At 37.0% G+C, this 13,150-nt stretch overlaps 1 protein-coding gene across 1 annotated transcript in view; it reads right to left on the bottom strand.

Annotated features, from left to right (window-relative positions):
* KCNQ5 (potassium voltage-gated channel subfamily Q member 5) overlaps window positions 1-13,150 on the bottom strand; it is a 513,631-nt gene that overhangs the window by 128,391 nt on the left and 372,090 nt on the right. The window lies entirely within an intron of this gene.

Genomic DNA, 13,150 nt, shown 5'->3' with positions numbered 1-13,150 from the left:
GTGCCATTCACTTTGTTCCTACTCATTCTTCCAATGTTGCTTTATACAGATAAAAGCAATGTGAATATAGACTCTTTATTTTTTTTACACCAAAAGTTACATACTCTATATGCTATATTACAATTTTTTTTTTTTACTTAATGTATCCTGGATCCTTCTATAGCAATACAGAAAGACCTTCCTTTTTGCATTCTTTGTTTATTCAGCTATACTGAACACGTCTTATACATTGATGGAAATATTAAGAAGTAGAATTCCTGGGTCAGAGAGTAAATGTTATGTAATTTTAGTAAATATTGACACTTTCCATAAGAGTGATACCAGTCTGCACTCCTGTGGAGTATCAGGGCCTGTTTACTCATAGTCTAACTAAAAATGATTGTGGTCAGATTTTGGATTTTTTCCAACCTGACAGGTTAGGATAAGATTGAGTATGTTTAGGAGTCATATATGTATTTATTTTTTTGTGAACTATCTGTTCGTGTTCATTTCCTTTCTTTTATTTTCTACTGGGTTGTTGGGCTTTTCTTCTGGATTTCAGCAGCTCCTATACAGTTTAGGATGATTAACTGTCTCTGATAGAAGTTGTAAATATTTTCCCACATTTGTCTTTTGATTTTGCTTGTTGTTTGTTTTCTTTTGTTTTATCATGCAGTATTCTTTAATCTTATGTGGCCTAATTTTATCAATTAGTAATTTTCATCTGGCTTAAGTTTACCAATATTTTCCTCTACAGCTTCTTTATTTTTTTAAAAAAATTTAAATGGTTTTTTATTTTTGGAAGACAGAGAGAGAGAGAGCATGAGTGGGGAAGGGGCAGAGAGAGACACACACAGAATCTGAAGCAGGCCCCAGGCTCTGAGCTGTCAGCACAGAGCCCAACACTTGGCCGAACTCAGGAACCATGAGATCGTGACCTGAGCCGAAGTTGGACGCTTAAACTGACTGAGCCATCCAGATGCCTCTATGACTTCTTTATTTTTAGTTATAGTTAGAAAAGCCTTCTTGGTTCCAAGGTCACAAGAGAATTTACCCATTTCTGCATCCAGTATTTTTGGGTCTTATTTAATGTAAACCATTGATTTATTTGTAGGTTATCTTGATATATGATGAGATAAATATAGATCCAACCTGAACTTTTTCCCAATGAGTAATCAGTTGTTCCAACATTGGTTCTGACCACAATGAGGATGAAGTTGAAATTCACGAATTTGGCCACATGGGGTTGTTACTAACTTTTGACTTTTTTGTTAGTTATAATGTAAGATCTACTGGGACACATTAAGCAGGGTTTGGGAGGAAAAGCAGAGTCTTAGAGAATAGGTTTAAGAACAGGGGGATTTTCAAAATGTTTGGGATCAGGGAGGACTAATGACCTCTTTTTACATCCTCTTAGGACCATGAATAAGGGCTCCAACTTACCATAAAGCACCATTGGGCCTTGGTAGCAATTTTAAACATTTTATTCTGTGGGAGTCATCCTTCGAGGCTGTCATGTGATTATATACATCCTTTAGCAGGCAAACATAATTATTATTGATCTCAATAAAGTTTACTTGGATATGGACTTTCTGCAGCGTAAAGTTAGATTTAAATAGTGGTGCTTCAGGACTTTGTATAGCATTGGCTTTTTACATTAATTGCTCTCTCAATACTTCATCTACGTAAACGTCAAATTTATATTCATTTGCCAGAGCATGAAGAACTCCTCCTTAATAGTCTCTATTTTCATTTGTTTCTTGACCCAAATGGTTAAATATGAATTTCAGAAACTCTGCTTATTAAAATAATTTTTATAGAAAAACAGACAAAGCAGAAACATACATTTTCTATGAAAATAAAAAATGTCATTGAAGTCAGCATAGATGTAATTTACTGCCATGGAATAGCCTAGGCATTTCTGTATTTTAAAAGGAACGGCCTTGGGGCGCCTGGGTGGCTCAGTCGGTTAAGCGTCCGACTTCGGCTCAGGTCATGATCTCACGGTCTGTGAGTTCGAGCCCCGCGTCAGGCTCTGTGCTGACAGCTCAGAGCCTGGAGACTGTTTCAGATTCTGTGTCTCCCTCTCTCTCTGCCCCTCCCCTGTTCACGCTCTGTCTCCCTCTGTCTCAAAAATAAATAAACGTTAAAAAAAAATTTTAAAAGGAACGGCCATCCTCTGGAAAACAGTTTGGATGTTTCTGATAAAGTTAAACATACACTTACCATATGACCCTCTAATCCTACTCCTGGATGTTTACACTAGAGAAATTAAAAGTTATGTTCATACAAAAAACTTCTACATGAACATTCATAGCAGGTTTATTTATAATAGCCAAAATCTACAAACAATCCAAATGATCTTTTACATGAAAATGGACAAAATGTGGTACATCCATATCATGGAATACCATTCAACAAGAAAAAGAAATGAACAACTTGGAACTAGATCATTTGGAAATGATCTACCCAATGATTTGGATAGATCTCAAGAGCATTATTGGTTAATAAGCATAGGCCTGCAGTTTAGTTCATAATCTATATCGACATCAACTTTCTGGTTTTGATAATTGTAATACACTTATATAAGATATTATCATTGGGGGAAGCTGGGTAAAGGGTACGGATACATGGGAACTCTATGTGCTGTTTTTGCAATTTCTAAGTAAGTATGAAGTTATTTCAAAATAAAAAGTTGAAAAAAAGGCCAGATCTTAGAAAGATGACTGTTGACAGAAGGAACTGCACCTTTTTATGATACTAACATCTCTTCTCTTTTAGACTTCATATTAGTAAATGTCTCCCATGGGGTTTGGGGAGATTTGGGGGTAGGAATCAGACCTCATCACATGGTTTATTTATTTGTTCCTATGCCACATGCGGGTTGTGTAGAGAGACAACGTGGTGTCATAGCAAGAAGTCAGAATTTGATATGAGTAAATCTCTTCCTTCCTCTTTTTTTTTTATTCTCTTGCTTATATGCTGTGTGATCCTTGATAAGGCCCTTATTCTAAGTTTCTGTTTTTTGGTATATAAAAAGTATATAAAATAGGGATCATAATCTCTTCCAACTTCAATAAGATTATTATGAATTATATGAGATAGTCTATAAGCATGATTACAACTTAAACCATGAAATTTTATTCCTGTTCATATAACACCAGGTACCACAACTCCTAATTTCCTGTTATTTTTCTCTTCAAAGGAAGATTTCTTATCTAAATACAGCTCTAAAACTATTGTCTCTTTTCTAATGTGCATATAGGAAATAGAGAATGGATGGACTAGCATGGACACAGACACAGTGAATTAGTGGAAAAATAAACAAAAGTAAAAAATGAAGCAAAATCTCACTCATCTTTTGTTTCAAGAAAGGCTGTAAGTTGTGCATTTAACTCAATATAGTTCTTTCTTTTAACCCAGAAGGAGCGCAGAGGGGAATTATGCACGATTTTCTCTCTTATTTAACAACAGTCCTTATGTTTTATTTCTGACAAAAAAGATGGTTCTGCAGAATTTTCAACTGGAACCCTTCCTTATGTTTCAAAGTAAGAAAAAACAATTAGTCTCTTGTTAATTGTGGTCAGTAGAATTAGGATCATCTGTCACAGCATCAGACACCAACTAGAACATACTGAAAATCTGGATCCCAAAAAGAAGCTAATCTGTATAACATGGTCTCTCACCAACCTGTTAATGAATTCATTTTTTCCTGCACCTTCATTATTCTTCCATGTGTAGATTAAATGGATTATACTGTAATTAAATTTGACTCTTGCAAGAGGCAGTGCTTTAGAGCAGTGAGCTATAGGGAGGCTGGCATTCTATTCCTAGCTTCACTGCTAACTTAAGGGCCGAGCACAAAGCACCCCCACTTCCCGGAGCCTCAATTTTTTCTATCTATGGAGGGAGATAAACAATGTCTCAGAGGAACATGGTGCTGCTTTATGAGCTCTATATTCTAATTGAGCTCCAAATTCCTGTATAGAAAGGTACTCTTTGAAGAATTAAAGATGCATTTATATTGTTGTTGTGACTCTTAATAGGAATAAAGCTTTAAAATCTAATTTTAAAAGCCTCCTACTGCACAGTACATTATCCACGTTCTTAAATACTGCAATCAGCTGTGCACTGAGCTGCTCTGTGGTATTTATTAAAAAAAAAAGCAGCACCACGAAGATATACTGTAGAACATTTTTAAAGCCATGTGCAGTGGTTTTAACTGCAGGACTTCCTCTGAAGTTAATGGGACTCATACTGGCAAATTTCAAGCACCACTTTGAAAATTTACCCCATAGTGATAGTTTAATGCTTCTTATTGATCATAAGTCTTTACATAACATCTCAAGGCAAAAAGGGACAATGTCTCAAAGGAAATAAATAATCTTTAATGAAATAAATCTGCATTGCAACCATCATAACTAAGAGTCTGCAGCAGAGTCCTTTGGGAAGCAGACCCTTGGGAACCGCTCATTGGTGATAGTTACCAGTGGGGCCATAAAAGACCTTCCATCACATTCTCCTAATTCCAGTTGCTCATAGAAGATAACATATTTTCTTTTAATTTTGAAATTTCATGTTTCTAAGGGTAGATATGTATAGATACATGGAAACGTCAGAGGGAACAGATTTATATTCTGAATAAATAATAATTTGTATATTGCTGATAACAAGTTCGAACAGTTACAGATGACTATGAAACCCTGAGACTTATATACTTTTCACTGCCTGATCAAATTTTTTTTTTCTTGTTTTTTTCAACCCAAATATTCACCATTAGGCCTGTCATCAAGCTACTGGATGCTTGCTAGGGCCCCATCTCAGGAAGCTGTCCTGTATCAGGCAACTATTATATGGCCTCAAATGGCCTACATGGTTTTCAGGGTGTGACTGTCCCTCTTTCGTTTCCTACTACTTGCCCACTGCTCACTGAACTCCAGCCATAATGACCTTATGCCTCTTCCTTATATAAGCTGTTGGGTCACAAGAATATTGTAGTTATCATTCCCTGGCCTGGAAAATCTGTGCTTAAATCTCATGAATGGCTCCTTTTTAATATTCAGGTTAACTTGAGTGTCCATTCCTTAGAAAGACTCTCTTGGACCACCTAGTCTCTCTGCCCCTAATCTCTCTGTTTTATTTTTTTCATTGCAATTATCTCTAGTTGATACTACCTTGTTTTTCAAAAATATGTTTGCATAGTATGTTTCTCCATCCACTAGAATATTACTCTACAACGAGGCCATGGGCCATTTGGCACAACATAGCCTCCCAGCATAGAGAGCCATGCTTGTACATGGTAGGTGCTGTATAAATGTTTGTTGAATGACTGAGCTCAAACCCTTGGGTATCTTTTGCTTCTCTGTCTCATATAATCAATCATGATATTCTATATCCTTCTTACCGTGACAACTTCTACCTCCATCACCTTTGCTCTGTATCAGCATAATTAGTCTCCCTACTACTGGTTCTGCCCTTTTCTAAGGACAAAGGAAACCATACTTTCACAGTCAGGGACTATGTTTTAGTCATCTTTGTGTCTTTAGCACCAAAGATCATGTTTGGCACATAAGCGCTCTGTGAATGAATTTCACAGATACAGTGTACAATACTATGTACATACAGTACAGTACAATACAGTACTATGATAGTGCTATGTACTATCATCATAACTAGTGCCTTCCTTAATACCCATCACCCATCTAGCCCATCCCCCATCCGCCTCCCTCCATCAACCCTCAGTGTGTTCTCTTTTGTTAAGAGTCTCTTATGGTTTGTTCCTCTCTCTCTTTCCCCCCTCTTCCCATATGTTTATCTGTTTTGTTTCTTAAATTCCACATATAAGTGAAATCATATGGTATTTGTCTTTCTCTGACTGACTTATTTCGCTTAGTGTCATATATTCTAGCTCCATCCACATTGTTGCCAATGGCAAGATTTCAGTTTTTTCTGAGTAATATTCCATCAATATATATATATATATATATATATATATATATATATATATATATATAAAAGCACCACATCTTCTTTATCCATTCATCAGTTGATGGACATTTGGGCTCTTTCCATAGTTTGGATAATTTGGCTCTTGTTGATAATGCTGCTATAAACGTTGGGGTGCAGATACCCTTTCGAATCTGTATTTTTGTATCCTTTGGGTAAATACCTAGTACTGTAATTGCTGGATCATAGGGTAGTTCTATTTTTACCTTTTTGAGGAACCTCCATAGTGTTCCCCAGAGTGGCACACAAGTTTGCACTCCCACCAATAGTGCAAGAGAGTTTCCTTTTCTCCGCATCTTCACCAACACCTGTTGTTTCTTGTGTTGTTAATTTTAGCCATTCTGACAGGTATGAAGTGGTATCTCATCATGGTTTTGATTGGTATTTCCCTGATGATGTATGATGTTGAGCATCTTTTCATATGTCTGTTAGCATCTGGATGCCTTTGGAAAAGTGTCTATGTCTTCTGCCCATTTCTTAATTGAATTATTTGTTTTTCTGGGTGTTGAGTTTGGTAAGTGCTTTATAGATTTTGGATACTAACCGTTTATCAGATATGTCATTTGCAGATATCTTCTCCCATTCCACAGGCTGCCTTTTAGTTTTGTTGAATGTTTCTTTCACTGTGCAGAAATTTTTTATCTTGATGAAGTCCCAATTGTTCATGTTTGCTTATGTTTCCCTTGCCTTTGGTGACATGTTGAGTAAGAAGTTTCTCTCACCGAAGTCAAAGAGATTGCTGCCTGTGTTCTCCTCTAGAATTTTGATGATTTCCTGTTTCACATTTAGGTCTTTCATCTATTTTGAGTTTACTTTTGTGTGTGGTGTGAGAAAGTGGTCCAGTTTCATTCTTTTGCATGTTGCTGTCCAGTTTTCCCAACACCATTTGTTGAAGAGACCTTTTTTCGCTGGATATTCTTTCCTGCTTTGTCAAAGATTAGTTGGCCATATATTTGTGGGTCCATTTCTGGGTTCTCTGTTCTGTTCCATTGATCTACGTGTCTCTTCTTGTGCCAGCACCATACTGTCTTGATCAGCACAGCTTTGTAATACAGCTTGAAATCCAGAATCGTGATGCCTCCAGCTTTGCTTTCTTTTTCATGATTGCTTTGGCTATTCGGGGTCTTTTGTGGTTCCATACAAATTTTATGATTCTTTGTTCTAGATCTGTGAAAAATACTGGTGATATTTTAGTATATGTGCTGCCAAAGCGAGCACAATACTGGTGATATTTTGATAGGGATTGCATTAAATGTCTATGGGTAGTGTAAACATTTTAACAGTGTTTGTTCTCCCGGTCCATCAGCATGGAATGTTTTGCCACTTCTTTGTGTCCTCTTCAATTTCTTTCACAAGTGTTCTATTTTTCAGCGTACATATCTTTTACCTCTTTGGTCAGGTTTATTCTTAGTTATCTTATTGTTTTTGGTGCAGTTACAAGTGGGTTTGATTCCTTGATTTCTTTTTCTGCTGCTTCATTATTGGTGTATAGAAATGCAACGGATTTCTGCTGCTGATTTTTACATCCTACAACTTTGCTGAGTTCATGTATTAGTTCTAGCAATTTTTTGGTGGAGTCTTTAGGGTTTTCTACATAGAGTATCATGTCTGCAAATAGTGAATGTTTGACTTCCTCCTTGCAGATTTGGATGCCTTTTATTTCTTTTTTGTTGTCTGATTGCTGAGGCTAAGACTTCCAGTATTATGTTAAATAATCATGGTGAGAGTGGATATCCCTGTCTTGTTCCTGACTGTAGAGGAAAGGCTCTCAGTTGGGAAATAATCTTTAGGTATTCATTTCCAACTAAGGGCATTCTCTATATGGTTAAGTCATATCAGCTAATCAAGCCACCTTATAAGTTCAAATTTGTGTACTAAGTCAACAACTATCTGTTTAGACAAGTCTCTCAGTAGTCTACTAACCTTAACAAACATGAGAAGGCATTTCTGGGAGTAAGATCACTTACTCTGGAGATATCCCCAATTAGGAAATACCCAGAGAACTTTATGATAACATTGCTTAAAAAAATATGCAATTTTATACAAGGCAAGTAAGTCTATTTTAGAGACCCATTTCCCTTTTAGGTTAGAAAGCTGCAATAGATAACCTGATTTAGTTGATATAATAAGGCTGATATGTAAGGCCAATACTGCAATTAATGTTGTTTTCTAAAGCGAGGCTTCTCATTCAAAGATCTTAGATTACTAATGAAGAACATAAAAGTATCAGATTCTTTGTCTGTAAGTTGATGACAGTGGACAAGTTTCAATTATATTTAATTTTAGGGGCACTTGGGTGACTCAGTTGGTTAAGCTCAGTTGGTTAAGCTCTTGATTTCAGCTCAGGCCATGATCCCATGGTTTGTGGGTATGAACCCTATGTTGGGCTCTGCACTGACAGCACGGAGCCTGCATGGGATTCTCTCTCTCCCTTTCCCTCTGCAACCTCTTAAAATAAATAAATAAACTTAAAAGTTAATGTAAAAATACTAATAAACTTAAGTAAGAGCAATTTTCTTACAGTTGGGTAGTGTGGTTCAATGAGAAATACTCATTGTCTTGGATTCCTGGCACATGACTCCTAAAACCCTTGGAATTTCTGGAATAATAAGTGTCATTTTATGCAAATTAGATGACTGGTACCTGGGGGGGTGGTGGTGGTGGGGGTGTCCCTAGGTAAATTCAAGATGATGCCTGGTTACCAGAAAGACCAAATCATGATTAGAGAGTTGGAACTTTTAGCCTTATCCTCCAGACATCTGGGAAGGGAACAGGGTCTAGAGATTGAATTTAATGACCAATAGCCAACGTTTAATAAATTATGTCTATGTAATGAAAGCTCCATGAAAATATCTAAACCATGGGGTTCAGAGAGCTTCCAGATTGGTGAACACACCGAGGTGTTGGGAGGGTGGCATGCCTGTAGAGGTCATGGAAGCTCCATGTTAGCCATTCCCTTGCCCCAAGTACCTTACCCTATGCATCTCTTCCACTTGGCTGTTCCTGAATATATCTTTTATAATAAACTGATAACAGTAAGCAAAGCATTTTCCTGAATTCTGGGAGTCGTTCCTCATAAATCCTCATTTATGAAATAGAATATTATAATACCTATGTAGAATTAAATAAGACAATATTTATAGAATGCTTAGTGCAGTACCTAGCATACAGCAAGTCTCAATAAATATCATTTATCAACTAGAAGGACTGAAATGACTTTAGTATTCTGTGATCAATTAATCCAACAGGGTTTAATTGTCCTCAGATGGTCCAACCAATCATATGGAAAGAGTCTAAAGGAGTTTCAGTGCTTAGAAGTAAAGAGTAGTAGCAGAAGAGTAAATGACTGACAGAAAATAATCTGAGAGAACAGAATTTCTCCTAAAGGACAGGAAAGATTGGAAGATAAAGAAAATGATGCAATTCAAGAGCATGTCTCTTAGAACAAAAGATGGGGAAGGAGGAGAAATGGAAAATGATGTTTCAAATCTTCAGTTTAGAAGCCAGTGGCAGTTCTGGGAGTCTCTGATAAAACTTTTGAACACATTAGCAGCTTATGTTGCCTTTTAATAAGATGAACTCACAGATATATTAGAGTGGCCTTGGCTGTGTGGTTAATTTTAATAAGGGCTTCAATTTGGTTTTAGCCAAAGAAGAAACTGGTTATTTTTTTCTCATTAAAAAAAATGCACTTGTTGACATTTTCCTGAGTGACTGTTATCTCATGTCAAAAACGTATATGCCCAATTCATGCGGGAAACATCTGTGCTGTGGTTTGCCTCTTTTGTCCCCTTGTGGAAATATTAATGCTGAAGGAAAATTGTTAAAATAGCAAGAAGAAATCAACTTATATTTAGCATCAAATACAGACCCAAGATTAATAACAGGCTGGTATTTTCTGCTTCCCTGAGACATACTGCAAGACCAAGAAATATGGCTCTGTTATATATGTCTTTAGAAAGAGTCACCAGGGAATCCAAAAAAGCCACTGTTAGAAGTAATTTGTTGGCTTCCTGACACATCAGGCTCATTATTGTGATCTAAGTACCAGCCTTTGGTACTATTTGCAATTTTCAGGGAGGTCATTAATGAAAGCAGAAAAAAAAAAGAATGACTATGAAATTAGTCTTTGAGTGTATTTCACACATTCTCAATACTGAGGCCACTGATTGGTGGTTGAATGCAGAGAACTCATAAAGCAGCCAGTCTAGATAAGTGAAGGGCATCTTGGGGTAGTTATCCCAAAATATACTTGACTCTCCAAATTGGTAATGCACTGATTATTGCCTATAGCTATACACATGTTATTTCAAAAGAGTCTTAGAGGAGAGATGTAAATTGAACACACAGGTATAAGGAAGAATTTTGCAATAAAAGATAAAATTTTTACCAGTTTTCAAAGCAAACTCCCCAAACCAAGAAGAGATAAATCAATATAGTAATGAAAGAAAGCACTTAATTTTTAAAAAATTGAATAAACTTTTTCTTTCCTTTGGTTATACTTGTTTAAAATATATTGTTCAAACACAAGTATATGATGACTTTGTAATTTAAAATGCTCTTCATTCTGCCTAGAATGCAGGGCTGGAAGGGGTAGGCAGTTAAGGAGGGGGAAGTTTAGTCTTTGGGAATTAGCCTGTGGGGCCTCTAGCCACTCCAAATACTATCAGTTGATCTCTCAGACTCAAACTATATGAGCTCCACTAGCTGACCACTGCAGTAGCTTCAGTCTGTTTCCAACTGGAAAGAACAACATTGATGTGCCTACAGAAAGGATTTCTGATGTTGAAGGCATAGCCAGGCTACCACAGTTTTTTCTGTATCCTTTCTGGAATGCTCAAGACTGCTGAAAACATTTGGGCATGTATTTAGCGTGTGCAGGGTAATCAACTCTTACAAATACATGGAGCCTTGAGAGATATTAGCTACATTTGCAAACTCAGAATAGTTTTCACAGATGAGAGACCCCATTTCTTTCTTCCTTTCTTTTTTTTTTTTCATTTTGTCATGGTAAATTAGGTTGAACAAGGGAATTACAGGGCTCACTTTACATTGCACTTTATCATTTTATCAGTGGTATCAATCATTTTTATGCACCTATTAAACAGGCCTAGAATGGGTTTCTACAGTCACCTGCCACAGCCTGCTGCCTTCAGGCAGATGACATTTGGTTCCTCTGTGTAGATTAAATTTTACTGACATCATATGAAGATCCACATTTGAACATGCTCCACTATTACATCAATTCAGCTGGGCCACAATAAGCCCAAAGGTGATTAGGGTATTAAGATTACAGATATCCTGACATCAGTTTTAGAGCCACATATTTTTTTTAAAGATGTTCTATCATGACCACGAAGATCTGAGACAGGAAGAGACAGATTAAAGGACTAAGATGCACTGAGGTATCCAAAGCTGAAAACAGCTATCAAAAGGCAGCAGGCATCTGGGAAAGGACTTTCTTTTTAGCTTGCAGGCCAGAAATACATCGGCATTGCCTCTGGAATTGGAACAAAGCCAATTTTTAATTGGTTTTAAAATCTGGAATGAAACATTCCTTCAGTCATCCATGAACCGACCTCATCCTGTAGAAGCTGAGTGAATCTTGGCCAACCATCTGCCTTGTGAATTGTTTTGTTAGGGGCCCTTATAGGACAGAAAGTACTTGTGCAATAGTTTCACACCAAGTTAAAGTCCTTCATGATGTTTCTGGAGCAGAGAATTGAAAAAGAGAAAAGTCTCTGGAGAGAAAAATCAAATGCCTTCACTGATATGCCTGGGGGCTGGGTAATTTCTACCTACTTTCCTCCATATCTTAGCATAATGGCTTCCAAAAAGGAGTAAAGCCATTTCTCGCAGAAGACAGGCAGCTAGACAAGTAGACTGCAGTAGTGAAAGCCAAACCAGGTATTTTAAGATAGGTTTCATTTAACATTTTACTGGATTCACTACTGTAATTCCAGTGCTTCACACACAACCGAATTTCCATAAATTTCGGTTAAATGAATGGTGACTCTTTTGAAACAAGCATACTCTGAAATTAACTCAGTGGCAAAGAGCATATGGACAGCCCACCTTTTCTCCCATCCCCAGGACAGTGCTCCATCTATACAGCAAGGCTGGAAGAAAGGATTCTTCTTAACAGTGCCCAAGGATGAGCAGACACTTTCTCCAAGACCTGCCTAAGTCCATTCTGCCATTAGTGCAGGGAACAGGGGGAAAGGAGGAGACTAAGAAGATGAATCAACAATTCCTGAAACCTCAAATAAAATGGAAAACTAGCTGTCCATGAAGAAGATAGTATAAACAAGCTCGTAAATAAAAACCTACTTCCTCAGATGGGAAGTAGTTGAAGTAAGTAAGCCTCACCAAGAACTTTTAGTATTTGGATCTGAATGGCTGCCAAAGAAGTGGGAAGGAAAAAAGAGTAAGAAAACCAAATGTAGCTTTTATACAACAACAACAACAACAACAACAACAACAGGTTTTATATCTAGGGTTTTTTTCTCCCAAAGGAAGAACATTCTATTTTTAAAAAATAAGCTATAGTCTTCAAAAATGTCAATGTCCTACAAGACAAAGAATGGCTGAGGAGCTATTCTAGATGGAAGGACACTAGAGAGACAGGACAGCTGAGTGCAGTGTTTCATCATAGACTGGATCCAGCACGGGAGAGGAAAGCATGCTATAAAGGACATAATTAGGTCAGTTGATACAACTGGAATACAATCAGCAGATTAGGTAAAGTATTAATGTTCAATTTATGGAAGGTTATGTAAAAGAATATCCTTATTCTTAGGAAATCCACACCAAAATATTTGGGGATAAAGGGCTGTGATGTAGGCAATTTACTTAAAATTTGAAAATTGAGATATAATTGAATGAGTTTTCAATCTTATGGTATACTTTTAAATATATTCCTGGGAGTCGCCAGATCCTAAGTCCAGACTGCTGTATGACATCTTCATGAAAATGTATAATTTCAGGCTGGTACCCAGGTGATGGAATCCCTCTGAAACCACAGGAGCTAGAGAGCTGAAAAGAAGTGGTATTTATTCAGGGACTGCATTGTGGGGGAACTCAAATTTAACAGGGTAAAACACTTTATCAGGTCTAAAGTTGCCCATACATAAAGTAAGCCATACTTGTAATCATCCTTGAGGCA

Source organism: Panthera tigris, chromosome B2 (genome assembly GCF_018350195.1).
Source record: "Panthera tigris isolate Pti1 chromosome B2, P.tigris_Pti1_mat1.1, whole genome shotgun sequence".
NCBI classification, from domain to species: Eukaryota; Metazoa; Chordata; class Mammalia; order Carnivora; family Felidae; genus Panthera; species Panthera tigris.
Note: the sequence above shows the minus strand (reverse complement) of the source record. Positions and strands in the feature narration are given on the sequence as shown.